Source organism: Cebidichthys violaceus, unplaced genomic scaffold (genome assembly GCF_023349555.1).
Source record: "Cebidichthys violaceus isolate CVI_PGR_0920_01 unplaced genomic scaffold, fCebVio1.0.p SCAF_50, whole genome shotgun sequence".
NCBI classification, from domain to species: Eukaryota; Metazoa; Chordata; class Actinopteri; order Perciformes; family Stichaeidae; genus Cebidichthys; species Cebidichthys violaceus.
The window spans coordinates 703834-718849 of record NW_027176706.1 but is presented as its reverse complement, the minus strand read 5'-3'; the positions used below and the strand labels follow the sequence as shown (position 1 = coordinate 718849).

At 37.5% G+C, this 15016-nt stretch overlaps 2 long non-coding RNA genes across 2 annotated transcripts; both read left to right on the top strand.

Annotated features, from left to right (window-relative positions):
* The first annotated feature begins 1173 nt into the window (after positions 1 to 1173).
* On the top strand, positions 1174 to 1948 carry LOC137888011 (uncharacterized). Its single transcript, XR_011105090.1, has 3 exons — positions 1174 to 1231; positions 1665 to 1779; positions 1862 to 1948. It is a non-coding gene; the product is annotated as an uncharacterized lncRNA (long non-coding RNA).
* Positions 1949 to 12298: 10350 nt separating this feature from the next.
* Positions 12299 to 13073, top strand: LOC137887961 (uncharacterized). Its single transcript, XR_011105087.1, has 3 exons — positions 12299 to 12356; positions 12790 to 12904; positions 12987 to 13073. It is a non-coding gene; the product is annotated as an uncharacterized lncRNA (long non-coding RNA).
* Positions 13074 to 15016: the final 1943 nt, after the last annotated feature.

The following is a 15016-nucleotide window of genomic DNA, read 5'->3' as shown; positions in this document are numbered from 1 at the left end:
TCTCTGATTTGATTCGCTGTCTACTCAGAGTCACACATAGATTTAAGTTCTTCATCAATTGAGGGGATACAGGTATATGTTTTTCCAGATAACTTAAACTGTTTGCATTACATTTGGATTTACATAATTTTCATGAAGTGCAGTGACAAAATTGGAGATTAACTTTAGATCTTTGGAGGTAGCACCATCAATATTAAGGACAGTTAATAATTTCCTTTAAAAAAGATGTGTGTTCTTTTCCCCTTCCTCTAGTCTCTTAGCTCTTGAGCTAATTAACAAATCTTATGTCAAGTCTAAACACATTTGATCTAGTTGTAGCTGAATGTCCTTCAATTTGATTTCTTCTTCCAAAATAATATTTTCTTTTGTTAATAAAAGGTGAAGTTTGTGCACCAAATCAGTTTCTTTAGTTATTTTCTTCTTTTATTGCAACATGTGTGACGTTAAATTTAAAGAATTCCTATTTTAGCTTTTAATCATTGTTTAAGCCACAACTGAGGAGTTCTTTTGCTAGTTTTTTAATTGTTGAATTTCCAATATCCATAAACTACAACTGTCGTGGGTAGTATTTAATTTCAAAATTATTTGTTTATGGTCCATGTTACGTGTCCTGTTTGTGTCCTCTCAGGTGCCGCCCTTTCCCTGGATGCCAGCTGCAGCGGGTGATTGAAAGCACAAATGAGTGCCACAGGGTTTAAAAGAGAGGACCACCATACGGACATGTATGTGTGTGTGTGTTGATATGGTATATTTGGACTTTTCACCTGACTACACACCAACATTATGAGGACGTATATGGTATATAAGGACCATGCCGAGGTCCTCATGAAACAAAGAGTGTAAGCGCCGTATAAGTGTCTAAATAACATACCCTCTCTTTTTCGTGGAAAGTCCTTTTTTACCACCTGACCTGATTTCTGTGTATCCCAGTGCATAGAACAAGTGCGGCGCAGCGGCGTGACCATGCTGATGCAGTATATACACATTTCGATACACACGGTTAACATTTCGCGGGCTGCCTTGTGATTGGCTGGTTTTCTCGCGGGGGCAAGAAGTCGGAGGGAAGTACTGACGCCAAGTCCAAGGTGCGTCCGATTGACCGGTTTACACCTGTGGGAGGTAGCTACTTGAGAAGTCAAGTCCACGCCTCCCTCAGCTCTTTAAACATAGAGACAGACATGGAACGCAAGTGAATGGACTCATGGACTAATGGAGGATTAAACACCACCAGGTAAGCATTTATATTTGTAAGTATAAAACGGAACTGGCTGCAGGTGATTCAGTTAAGACTGGAGAATATGAGACAGCGTGAGGTGAGCTATGATGGCATGCTTTGTGATTTTTAAGGGTAGTGTCAAGCCTCATGGTGTGTTAGCTAACGTTAGCTAGCGTTAGCAAAAGAGCTAACGAGTTTTGGAAGGAAAAAACGAAGCAAGGGACTTACTTAACTTCTACATTTAATCTTAAATAGTCTAAAGATATTCTTAAAATGTAAACCCGTCAAGCAGTGTCAAATAAAAATATGAATAGAGCAGTTATGCATTTTTTTTCATATTTCATCCCAGTATATTACTGGTTTACACGGCTATAGAATGTTTTCTGATCACGCATGTCCTATAAATGAAGATAACAATCCTGACAACCATCTTCTTTGGTAATTTCAGCAAAAAAATATGCAACGGCGTAGACGCATAAATCCAAAGGATGATGCAAAATTTGACATTGATACTGGAGGTTACAAAGTGGGATTTGACATCAAATACATCAATGCCTTCAAAGGTAAGTTGAATGTTCTGATTTCGTAATTACGATTAAAGTATGAATAAACTTAACAGATGTTTTTTCTGTGTATATGAACTAGGTCGCGGCATCTTCACCTGTGCTCCATTTGAAAAAGGAGAATTTCTGTTAGAATACAGAGGTGAACTAATAAGCCAGCAAGAATGTGAGAGGAGACAGACTTTACCACGACCTCGAGTTTCATTTAAATGGAAAATTATGGTGGTGCGTATTATGTCAATGCTCAGTCTAATCAAAATTAAATGACACATTGCCTTTATTTTATATACTTACTGTTATGAAACTAATATTTACTTGAGTTTTTGTAGTGTTGATGCAGCAAAAGAGGATGGGTCACTTGGAAGGCTTGTAAACGATGACAATGTAAACCCTAATTCCAAGATGAAGTACCTAACCATCCATATATATATACTCTCTCACTCTAGAAGGGGCCACCTTTGAATGTTGTGTTTACATGCCTCAAATTTGTTCATCCATTAAGATTCATTTTGATATTAAATTGACTGTTCCAGTAATGCTGTGTCCTGTCAGAACTGTGTATTTATGTTAATTAGGAGGGCGGGATCATTGTCCCTTTAAAGACCCAACAGTGTTTTTTTGCTCCTTATAAGTCACACTTTTGTCAAAATAGAACTGTCTGCCTATACCACAATATAATTAGGTTGCTGTGTATGAAGTTGTGTAGGTTATATCTGAAATCTAAAGTGAGCTGAATTTTTTTCTGATTTTTTGGAGTGTTTTAACCTAACTGCCAAAGCTGTGGGACCTCAGGAAAGGGTAGTCAATCCAAACCACAACGAGGCCTGTATGGCGAAAAAAAAGTCCACCTATTACATACCTACCTGTGTGTGTGTGTGTGTGTGTGTGTGTGTGTGTGTGTGTGTGTGTGTGTGTGTGTGTGTGTGTGAGCCAGGCATCCGTCACTGAAAGGTTGGAGAAGAGCAACGGAACAAGGTTATTGTTCTGTGAAGTTTAGTTTAACCTCGGAGGGTCTCGATCATCCATGTCATCTGGACGTTCATTACAGCCACCAAGTCCTCAGTCCTCTTATATAGCAAACATCACCGACATCTTTTCACCTCGTTTGTAGCTGTCGCCACAACCACATATCTGAGATGATGATGTTGTATTAAACTATGACTTTTCATACACCATGATATTATTACATGAAAGTATAATCTAACACTGAATCTGCCATGTTTTACAATGGATCTGAGTGACCTGATGATCGGTCCTGAAGCTGCTGTCTGATGAGGTGTTCCTGAACCCACCAGACTCTCCTCACAGTAAGAGAAACCATCAGAGGAGAAGACGCGCCAGGATGACCACTGACCTGAGAGCTCCATCAGCATCTGACACAACTTCAGTCCAGAAGTAACCCTTTACTGATGGAGCACGTGATCTGGACACTTTACATACAAGTTATGGCTTTGATACTTTTTGCATTAGGTGTTCCCAATTTATATTTCAATGTCAGGCCATGAATAAAGAGCTTTATTTTAGGGTTTTTGTCATTTAAAAAAATAATATACATTTAATGATCTTCATGTGATAAGAAAAACATATTGGATTTTATGCATGCAGAAGAGTAAAAAAAAAGAAAGTCCATTTAACATCCTGACTATGAAAATGTAATTCTATTCTAAAGGTAACAAATACTGACTGTGAGCAACACAACACATTTATGTTTCAGTCAAACTTAATTTGACTAGACTGATGACAATATGAGTTCTACAGTATTCTCAACAGTATTTGAAAGTGTTTCAAACATAATCTGCAGTTTTGACAAAACTTTCACAACATAAATATGGTAATGACTGTCTGACAAGGAAGACCAACTCACGCTTATATAAGATGAGTAATTACACCTGCAGTTTTCTTGACATGCTGACAAATGTAAAACAGAAAGTATGTTTACGGTTCACTGAGTTTATGTAAAATGTAAATGCTAAGCTAACATGACAAAGAGCTATATATAGGATTATTAAACAGAGCAAAAGCTGTAATGTTGTCTGCAGATGTTGTTTATTCCTCTCAGAGTTTGATCAGATTCCTGCTGGAACTCATGCTGTGTTTAGTTTTTGATCAATAAACTTTTAACTATGTTATTATTCACGGTAAAAGTGCTTCTAACCCTCAGTGCAGAGACACACTGAGGCCCGGCTGCCACTAGTAAAGCTGTTCAGACAACGCTTGTTTGACAGGCAGCCCTGGAAACAGTGAGCAATCAAAGCAGACTGGCAGAAAGCATGAGAAGGAATAAAGTGTTTTTTAAATATTACAGCATGCAAGTGTGTTCTAGTAGAACAACAAAATGTAAAATAGGAACCTGATAATTTGTATAATATGTCCTTTTTAACTATGTGAATGACCCTGGAGCAGTAGGTCGTATGCTTCATTTCACCACCTGATAGTGAATGCAAATTTGAGTTAAAGCTCTGCTAATAAATGACAAGTGAGATGAAGACTTTGGGTTTTACATAATTACTTTCGTGTTTCCTAAACCACTGATAGCAACCAAATATATTTCCCAATCAACTTTGCCAGATGGGAAATGTTAAACTATGGTACCAAAGACTTCAACAGATGGTATTTTGAGGACAAATGTTATTTTAAAAATTACATATTTTGATACTTCACTTGTTGTTGACTTTTAGTACATTTTACTCTTCATAGTTACTTTTCCTCAAATACAGTTTTGAATGCAGAGCTTTCACTTGTAACGTTAACATTGTAGTATTGCTACTTTTAAAATACATGAATATTAATGTTCATAATGAAGGTTTCTATCAATTATCAAAGTGAATGTATGAACTCCTCAATCAACAAAAAGCTCCGTAATAAATTGTATGTATCTGTCTGTGTTCCTCCACCAGTGCATGCTGGGATAGGCTCCAGCCTCTCCAGTTCATCAAGATATGCAGGTGCTGGTTTGATAGACATTCTCTAAAATGACGTTATCATATGGGTTAACTACTCTTTATACTAATACCAGTTGCTTTCATGATTGTTTGGTCGTGACTGAGTTTAAGGTCACAAGCTCAATTTCACCACCTTGATTTGTATGTTTCTACATACTTTAATCCAAAGTCAGAATTAAATCAATGACATTACTTTGCATAATTACCCTTGGAGACGGAGGAGAGCAAGTGAATAAAAGTAAGAGAACACCAACTAAAGGTTTGAGATGTGTTGAAACAAAGTGGAGGAACAAGAGCTGGAACTTTCTGAGGTAGGCCTGATGATCTTCTTCCTTTCTTTGATGTTTTCTATCTTCTTCTTTGAGTTTCATATGCTTACCTCACTATACAACTTTTAGACCTGTTATATGATGATTTAGTTGTGAAGTTTAAGGTCATTAAATTAAATTTTATATGCCAATAATTTTATATGCCAATAATTAAGGCAGTGATTTTCAACCACCGTGTCGCGGTCACACCAGTGTGCCATGAGAGATCGTCAGGTGTGCCGTGGGAAAATGTCCAATATCACTTAATCGGTGCAAAAAAATATTATTTAGTTTCTGCAAATACTTTGCCATTGTTGAGCGTCTGAGCCTGCAATATAGTGGCTGGCTAAGTAATAAATACTCTTACATGCCAGTGGGTGACAGTAGGTAGCGCAATAATGACCTTGTTAATTTAAGAATTAAATGACGCACGGGAGAGATTGCGTGACAAGACGAACAGCGATGGAGAAATATTTGAAAAGGAAAAATGCAGACTCTGAACCGGGCCCTGGACAACATTCTAACCCAGATGAAAAGCCTAGTAAGGATCAACAAATGAGAGAGACTTGTCATTAAGTTGTCAGTGGCCCTCGGTACAATTATATCCGGCCCGCGAGAAAATATCATGTCTATCATAACTGGCTCACCACAGAGCTCCGGGACGAAACGTGACAATGTGAGCTGGCCTTTTTGCGTGACATAACGAAGCATCTCACTGCGCTAAACCTCCAGCTTCAGGGACGGGGACGTGTGATCACTGACATGTATGATCACGAGACATGTGTGATCACAGACATATATGATGCAGTGAGAGCTTTCCAAGCCAAACTGCTCCTGTGGGAGACTCAGATGGAGAAAGGAAACTTGAGTCACTGTCCGTGTCCCCACCGCTGTGTTCCAGACTGCGCATTTTGCTGATTAACTGGGCGCACTTGGCACAGAGTTCACTCGGCAATTTGCCGACTTTGCAGTTCAGAAATTTAATTTGAACTACTCAGCAATCCGTTTGCAGTTGACGTGGAAAGAGCGCCTGTGCACATCCAAATGGAGCTGATAGACCTCCAGTGCAATGACACATATATTAATGAACTGGCAGCAAAGAAAAGATGCCAAACATCTGGCTCTGGTACATGTGCATAAAATAATTTCTTTTTGCACTTTGTCCAATATCCCTTTTATCCTGTTTATTAAATGTTGACCCTATTTGGCCCTCAACGTTGTCCCAATTTAAAATGTTGGCCCTCTCTGTGATTGAGTTTGACATCCATGGCATATATGCTGCATTATGCTAAAAAGTGTCATTTTGGAACTTTTTTGGTTGTTGGTGTGCCGCGGGATCTTTTTAATGTAAAAAATGTGCCTCAGCTCAGCAAAGGTTGAAAAACACTGAATTAAGGTATCATTCCTCGATTTAAAACTTGAGCTAAAACAAAAGTTTCTCATCACTAATCCCATTTGAATGGATTTGATTTTTATTAGGAATTTAAAAGCACAACAAATATAAAGAGTATCATGATGCAGAAATCCCAGAGGGTGATACTTAAAACCATTTCTAAAAACACAAAGTGGTCCTAAATGGAATAAACAAATACATGGGTACATACAAATCAATGGAAGCAGACAAACTTAAACTCCACGACAATGAGTCAAACTATCAACACTCCCCACAAATCCACCTGGACTTTTGTCTTAAAAATTATATTTGTTTGGCTTTGTTTATGTACAGTTTAAGTAATCTGTGGCATTTTTACTTTTAGTAAATTTTCTGTCTCATATCCTGTGTAAAAAACAACTGCACAAAGTTAACATGTTTTTATTTCCAGGATGAAGAAGACACTGCTGTTTGTGCTCGCTCTCTCAGGTCAGAGAAATGATTGTGAAAGTTGTGTGTGTGAGTGAGTCAGTCACACATATTTACAGTGGTGATAATGATATACATTTAACAATGGTTGTTTTTTGTTGCATGGTTATTGAACTACAGTAGAATAAATGAGTGTACATTAAAAACAGTCCTTTATCCATCAGTGCTGTCTGCTCGGTCTACAAACGTCATCAGAGAGTACCACTATGTAGAGATGTTGAAGACCTGGACCGACGCTCAGAGTTACTGCAGAGAGAAGTTCACTGACCTTGCCACCGTAGAAAATCAAAGCGACAACGACAGGCTGCTCAGAGTATTGCAGGGCGTTGGAAACTACACGTGGATAGGGCTTCATGATGAAAAAATGAAAGGGTGGAAGTGGGCACTGGGAAATGTAGACTTGAATAATGAGTATAGTAACTGGAGAATAGGTGATCCTGATAGAAAGGACTACAACGAGACCTGTGCTTTGATGAGAACAGATGGGGATTTGGATGACAAAAGTTGTTCGTCTTTACATTCTGCAGTCTGCTATTATGGTAAGAAAAATGTTTACTGAGTTCAGTTGCAAGTTGCTTTATAACTCAAGCAAGGAGAAAATTTACTGAATTATGGTCTAATGTCAAGTTTTGGGAATACTGACGTCCAAAAACTTCACATTACATTACATTACAGTCATTTAGCAGACGCTTTTATCCAAAGCGACTTACAATTCAGTATCTATCTACCGTAGGCGCAGCAGCTATGAGAGCAATTTTGGGGTTAAGTGTCTTGCTCAAGGACACATTGACATGAGACTAGCAGAGCAGGGGATCAAACCACCTACCCTCTAATTGAAAGGCGGCCCTGTTCTCTACTTAGCCACGGTCACAAAGGGGGGGTTCAGGGGCATAAATGATCTGCCATGCAGTAATACATAGAATCAGGTTAAAGTTTGCAATGAATGATCCACAATCTGAAAATACAACAAAAAATACACTACTCTTCTATTTCTCACTCTCTATGTTCACTAACTGTCCCTTTTTATGTCGCTCTTCACTTGTTTCTCCTGTCAGCTTGTATTGAAAATGATTAAATAAAATTATAAACACCGTAATTATTTCATCTTTGTGTTGAATTTTGGATTTGAATTATAGAAATGTGTCTAAGACTGTAGAATGTGTGTTTTACATTTTTGAATACTGCAGAGACTTCAAAGGTGGCTCTACTGCAAATGTATCTTTATTTACCTTCATGGCAAAATGCCAACCCACAGTTCAACTTATTGTCCTTTATTTCTTCTTTTTTCTTTCAGATAAAGGTCCTTCCCATTACATTTTAGTGAACACTCTGATGACTTGGTACGATGCTAGGACATACTGTAGATCCAATTACACAGACCTCACCAGTGTGAGGAACCTGTCTGAGAGTAATGAGATCTCCCCACTGCTGACAACGAACACCTGGATCGGTCTCCACAGACATACCTGGGCTTACTGGTCCGACCAAACCCCCACCACCTTCACTAACTGGAAAAAGAACCAGCCAAACCTAAAATCGCAGACGATGAAATCCTGTGCCGCAGTAAACCCAACCACAGGAACATGGTGGGATGTTGACTGTAACATGACTAACTATTTCATCTGTCAAAATGTTTATTCACGTCAGCAACAAACGTTCAAGTTAAGGTTCCAGTCTGAGGCCGACCTGACTGATCCCGCCCTTCAGCAGCAGATTTTAGAGCAGGTACAGTAATCTTGAAGCTGCTTAACCTACACTACCCCTGGTAACAATGGTTTTTACAGTGTCAACTTCCCCAGGAACGTTTGCTAAACGCTCATGAAGGAGCATCTTGGACCGGCTCCATAACAGAGGTGGTGCTAGTCCTGAATGGGGCGTTTCTATAGTAACCTGTAACCCCACAAATTAACTGTAAACTGATGGTATTCTCCTTGGTTTGGGTGTAAACTAGCTGACTACTGGCAGCAGGCCATGTTAACATTTGCAGCTTCCATCAGAGAAAATAAACACACCGTTTCAGGGTTTTCTTACAACTTTGCTCTTTTGTTTGTTTAGATTCTGAACACTGGTGCACAAGTGCCTGTGCTTTTTTATACAAAGATTTAAAATTTACACAAAAGAAAATACAATTTAAAAATTTCAAGAAGGTAAGAAATCTCTGAGTAACATTTATGTTCATTAGTGGATGGAGAACAAAAGGAGATGTGTATTAAAGGTCATAAGGTTATGATGTGATATTCACAGATTTAACTTTATCTATTTCTCTACAGCTGCATGCTAAACTGGAGAAACATGGGTTATCAGACTTTAAACTCCGCTGGACCCAGACGGATGGGCAGGCTTTTCACAAAGAGCAAAAGAAGAAGAAAGATGAAGGTACTTTTTGTATTTTTCTAAATAGCGGAGATCATTATTTTGTGGGTTGGTTGCTTCAATTGCATATCTGAAGCATTACATTACATTACAGTCATTTAGCAGATGCTTTTATCCAAAGCGACTTACAATAAGTGCATTCAACATTGGTAATCAAAAGAACTACTAGTCACCAGAAGTCATAAGTACATCTCCTTTTCCAAACAAGCATCTAAGAGCATGAAGCAGAGCATAACTCAGAGCCAAAGTACAGAGCAGAAACAAAGAAAAACAGTTAGTGCAAAAAAGTAATACGAATACAATAAGAGCATTAAGCATTAGTTGGACATTTTGTGAAATAAGCTAATTTGCTTCCTTGCTGAAAGTCAGATGAGAAGATTGATAACACTGATATATCTGTTCATTTAATATTAGCAGAGACTTAATATAGGGGGGGACAGCTAGCATATACCTGGCAAGTTGCACAAACAAGATATGATAGTGAGTTTTAGAGGTGCTGCAAGACAGATTTCTGGAAAGAACCAGCCCAGCTGTTTACTTCTGGTTCCAGTCTTTGTGCTAAGCTAAGCTAAGCTAAGCTAAGCGTATGATAGCTGTACAAATACAAGAGTGATATTGATCTTCCTATCTGATTTTTCACATGAAAGACAATAATTGTTTTCCCCCAAATTTACAACTAATCCTTTAAACCACATGTATGATTTATATTTTCTGCCTTTTTTTTTAGGGTCGTGTGGCTGAGTGCTCATTGTGCAGCGGACATTGTGGTTTTAACTGCAACACAATCTCTCAGTTCCTATTTCAGTTTCACTAAATATTTTCTACACCATCAGTGATAAAAATGTCTTTTGTGGATTTATATGTTTGGTTGCATGCTGTGTATCTACAGAACATCATATATCATTTATCTGTTTGTTGTGTCACTTGCAATCCGTTGCAAATAGAACTTTATTTGCATGTTTGTTGTTAACATTTTTTATTTCTGCTTGTGACTTCAGAGCATGTAGGGAGGTTTGTAATTAGTTTAAAAAATATAAACATGTTTGGTTTTTGTCTTATTTAATTTGTATTCCTAATACTCCTAATAAACTATTCCCATATATGTTTTATGAGCACTTGCTGTGTCTTTTGAAATGTGTACATGTTGAACTTGATGTTTATCTTTTTCTGGCTTTGAAATGTGTGATTCTGTAAATGAACGGCATCACAATTAATAATCAGTTAAAAGTCATTTTTTACAATGTGTTTTGTGTTCATACCTTTTGTAAGATCTTAAATAAATAGAGAACATGAAAAAACACTGACCTGGAATCTTTTGAGGTATTTAAATGAATTATATCCAAGCTGTTGATATCTTTGTGAAACATACTGACAGTGTTAACAAAGTTATTGCAAAAGCCAAATGTTTTCAGGGACTGTAAAGTAAATGTTTGTTTGATTGTGTCAAATGCCTTTTAAAAGAATCTAAATAAGAGTCTTAGACTTAAACTTCATCTGTATAATCCAACAAATCTAAAATGATCCTTGTGTTACAAATAATATGTAGATTTTTCAAAAATCCTGTTTTGAGCAATAATGGGATCCAGTACTTTCTGTAATCAGTTTGCATATATTCAGGCCAAAATTGTTTAATCTACTGTTGAAAGAGTTTTGCCAATTTCGTATTAATAAAGGGTCTTTATTGGGTTTGGGGATAAGATATATAATGATTTGTTTGATCAAAGTTGCCATCTCTCCCCGACTTATGCAATCTTTGTACATTAAGATTAATGCGTTCTGAATAATTTCCCATCATGCATTTAAAATTCTAAAGATAGACCATTATTAGATGGGATTAGTCTTTTTTCATTATGAATAATGCCTCTCTGATTTGATTCGCTGTCTACTCAGAGTCACACATAGATTTAAGTTCTTCATCAATTGAGGGGATACAGGTATATGTTTTTCCAGATAACTTAAACTGTTTGCATTACATTTGGATTTACATAATTTTCATGAAGTGCAGTGACAAAATTGGAGATTAACTTTAGATCTTTGGAGGTAGCACCATCAATATTAAGGACAGTTAATAATTTCCTTTAAAAAAGATGTGTGTTCTTTTCCCCTTCCTCTAGTCTCTTAGCTCTTGAGCTAATTAACAAATCTTATGTCAAGTCTAAACACATTTGATCTAGTTGTAGCTGAATGTCCTTCAATTTGATTTCTTCTTCCAAAATAATATTTTCTTTTGTTAATAAAAGGTGAAGTTTGTGCACCAAATCAGTTTCTTTAGTTATTTTCTTCTTTTATTGCAACATGTGTGACGTTAAATTTAAAGAATTCCTATTTTAGCTTTTAATCATTGTTTAAGCCACAACTGAGGAGTTCTTTTGCTAGTTTTTTAATTGTTGAATTTCCAATATCCATAAACTACAACTGTCGTGGGTAGTATTTAATTTCAAAATTATTTGTTTATGGTCCATGTTACGTGTCCTGTTTGTGTCCTCTCAGGTGCCGCCCTTTCCCTGGATGCCAGCTGCAGCGGGTGATTGAAAGCACAAATGAGTGCCACAGGGTTTAAAAGAGAGGACCACCATACGGACATGTATGTGTGTGTGTGTTGATATGGTATATTTGGACTTTTCACCTGACTACACACCAACATTATGAGGACGTATATGGTATATAAGGACCATGCCGAGGTCCTCATGAAACAAAGAGTGTAAGCGCCGTATAAGTGTCTAAATAACATACCCTCTCTTTTTCGTGGAAAGTCCTTTTTTACCACCTGACCTGATTTCTGTGTATCCCAGTGCATAGAACAAGTGCGGCGCAGCGGCGTGACCATGCTGATGCAGTATATACACATTTCGATACACACGGTTAACATTTCGCGGGCTGCCTTGTGATTGGCTGGTTTTCTCGCGGGGGCAAGAAGTCGGAGGGAAGTACTGACGCCAAGTCCAAGGTGCGTCCGATTGACCGGTTTACACCTGTGGGAGGTAGCTACTTGAGAAGTCAAGTCCACGCCTCCCTCAGCTCTTTAAACATAGAGACAGACATGGAACGCAAGTGAATGGACTCATGGACTAATGGAGGATTAAACACCACCAGGTAAGCATTTATATTTGTAAGTATAAAACGGAACTGGCTGCAGGTGATTCAGTTAAGACTGGAGAATATGAGACAGCGTGAGGTGAGCTATGATGGCATGCTTTGTGATTTTTAAGGGTAGTGTCAAGCCTCATGGTGTGTTAGCTAACGTTAGCTAGCGTTAGCAAAAGAGCTAACGAGTTTTGGAAGGAAAAAACGAAGCAAGGGACTTACTTAACTTCTACATTTAATCTTAAATAGTCTAAAGATATTCTTAAAATGTAAACCCGTCAAGCAGTGTCAAATAAAAATATGAATAGAGCAGTTATGCATTTTTTTTCATATTTCATCCCAGTATATTACTGGTTTACACGGCTATAGAATGTTTTCTGATCACGCATGTCCTATAAATGAAGATAACAATCCTGACAACCATCTTCTTTGGTAATTTCAGCAAAAAAATATGCAACGGCGTAGACGCATAAATCCAAAGGATGATGCAAAATTTGACATTGATACTGGAGGTTACAAAGTGGGATTTGACATCAAATACATCAATGCCTTCAAAGGTAAGTTGAATGTTCTGATTTCGTAATTACGATTAAAGTATGAATAAACTTAACAGATGTTTTTTCTGTGTATATGAACTAGGTCGCGGCATCTTCACCTGTGCTCCATTTGAAAAAGGAGAATTTCTGTTAGAATACAGAGGTGAACTAATAAGCCAGCAAGAATGTGAGAGGAGACAGACTTTACCACGACCTCGAGTTTCATTTAAATGGAAAATTATGGTGGTGCGTATTATGTCAATGCTCAGTCTAATCAAAATTAAATGACACATTGCCTTTATTTTATATACTTACTGTTATGAAACTAATATTTACTTGAGTTTTTGTAGTATTGATGCAGCAAAAGAGGATGGGTCACTTGGAAGGCTTGTAAACGATGACAATGTAAACCCTAATTCCAAGATGAAGTACCTAACCATCCATATATATATACTCTCTCACTCTAGAAGGGGCCACCTTTGAATGTTGTGTTTACATGCCTCAAATTTGTTCATCCATTAAGATTCATTTTGATATTAAATTGACTGTTCCAGTAATGCTGTGTCCTGTCAGAACTGTGTATTTATGTTAATTAGGAGGGCGGGATCATTGTCCCTTTAAAGACCCAACAGTGTTTTTTTGCTCCTTATAAGTCACACTTTTGTCAAAATAGAACTGTCTGCCTATACCACAATATAATTAGGTTGCTGTGTATGAAGTTGTGTAGGTTATATCTGAAATCTAAAGTGAGCTGAATTTTTTTCTGATTTTTTGGAGTGTTTTAACCTAACTGCCAAAGCTGTGGGACCTCAGGAAAGGGTAGTCAATCCAAACCACAACGAGGCCTGTATGGCGAAAAAAAAGTCCACCTATTACATACCTACCTGTGTGTGTGTGTGTGTGTGTGTGTGTGTGTGTGTGTGTGTGTGTGTGTGTGTGTGTGTGAGCCAGGCATCCGTCACTGAAAGGTTGGAGAAGAGCAACGGAACAAGGTTATTGTTCTGTGAAGTTTAGTTTAACCTCGGAGGGTCTCGATCATCCATGTCATCTGGACGTTCATTACAGCCACCAAGTCCTCAGTCCTCTTATATAGCAAACATCACCGACATCTTTTCACCTCGTTTGTAGCTGTCGCCACAACCACATATCTGAGATGATGATGTTGTATTAAACTATGACTTTTCATACACCATGATATTATTACATGAAAGTATAATCTAACACTGAATCTGCCATGTTTTACAATGGATCTGAGTGACCTGATGATCGGTCCTGAAGCTGCTGTCTGATGAGGTGTTCCTGAACCCACCAGACTCTCCTCACAGTAAGAGAAACCATCAGAGGAGAAGACGCGCCAGGATGACCACTGACCTGAGAGCTCCATCAGCATCTGACACAACTTCAGTCCAGAAGTAACCCTTTACTGATGGAGCACGTGATCTGGACACTTTACATACAAGTTATGGCTTTGATACTTTTTGCATTAGGTGTTCCCAATTTATATTTCAATGTCAGGCCATGAATAAAGAGCTTTATTTTAGGGTTTTTGTCATTTAAAAAAATAATATACATTTAATGATCTTCATGTGATAAGAAAAACATATTGGATTTTATGCATGCAGAAGAGTAAAAAAAAAGAAAGTCCATTTAACATCCTGACTATGAAAATGTAATTCTATTCTAAAGGTAACAAATACTGACTGTGAGCAACACAACACATTTATGTTTCAGTCAAACTTAATTTGACTAGACTGATGACAATATGAGTTCTACAGTATTCTCAACAGTATTTGAAAGTGTTTCAAACATAATCTGCAGTTTTGACAAAACTTTCACAACATAAATATGGTAATGACTGTCTGACAAGGAAGACCAACTCACGCTTATATAAGATGAGTAATTACACCTGCAGTTTTCTTGACATGCTGACAAATGTAAAACAGAAAGTATGTTTACGGTTCACTGAGTTTATGTAAAATGTAAATGCTAAGCTAACATGACAAAGAGCTATATATAGGATTATTAAACAGAGCAAAAGCTGTAATGTTGTCTGCAGATGTTGTTTATTCCTCTCAGAGTTTGATCAGATTCCTGCTGGAACTCATGCTGTGTTTAGTTTTTGATCAATAAACT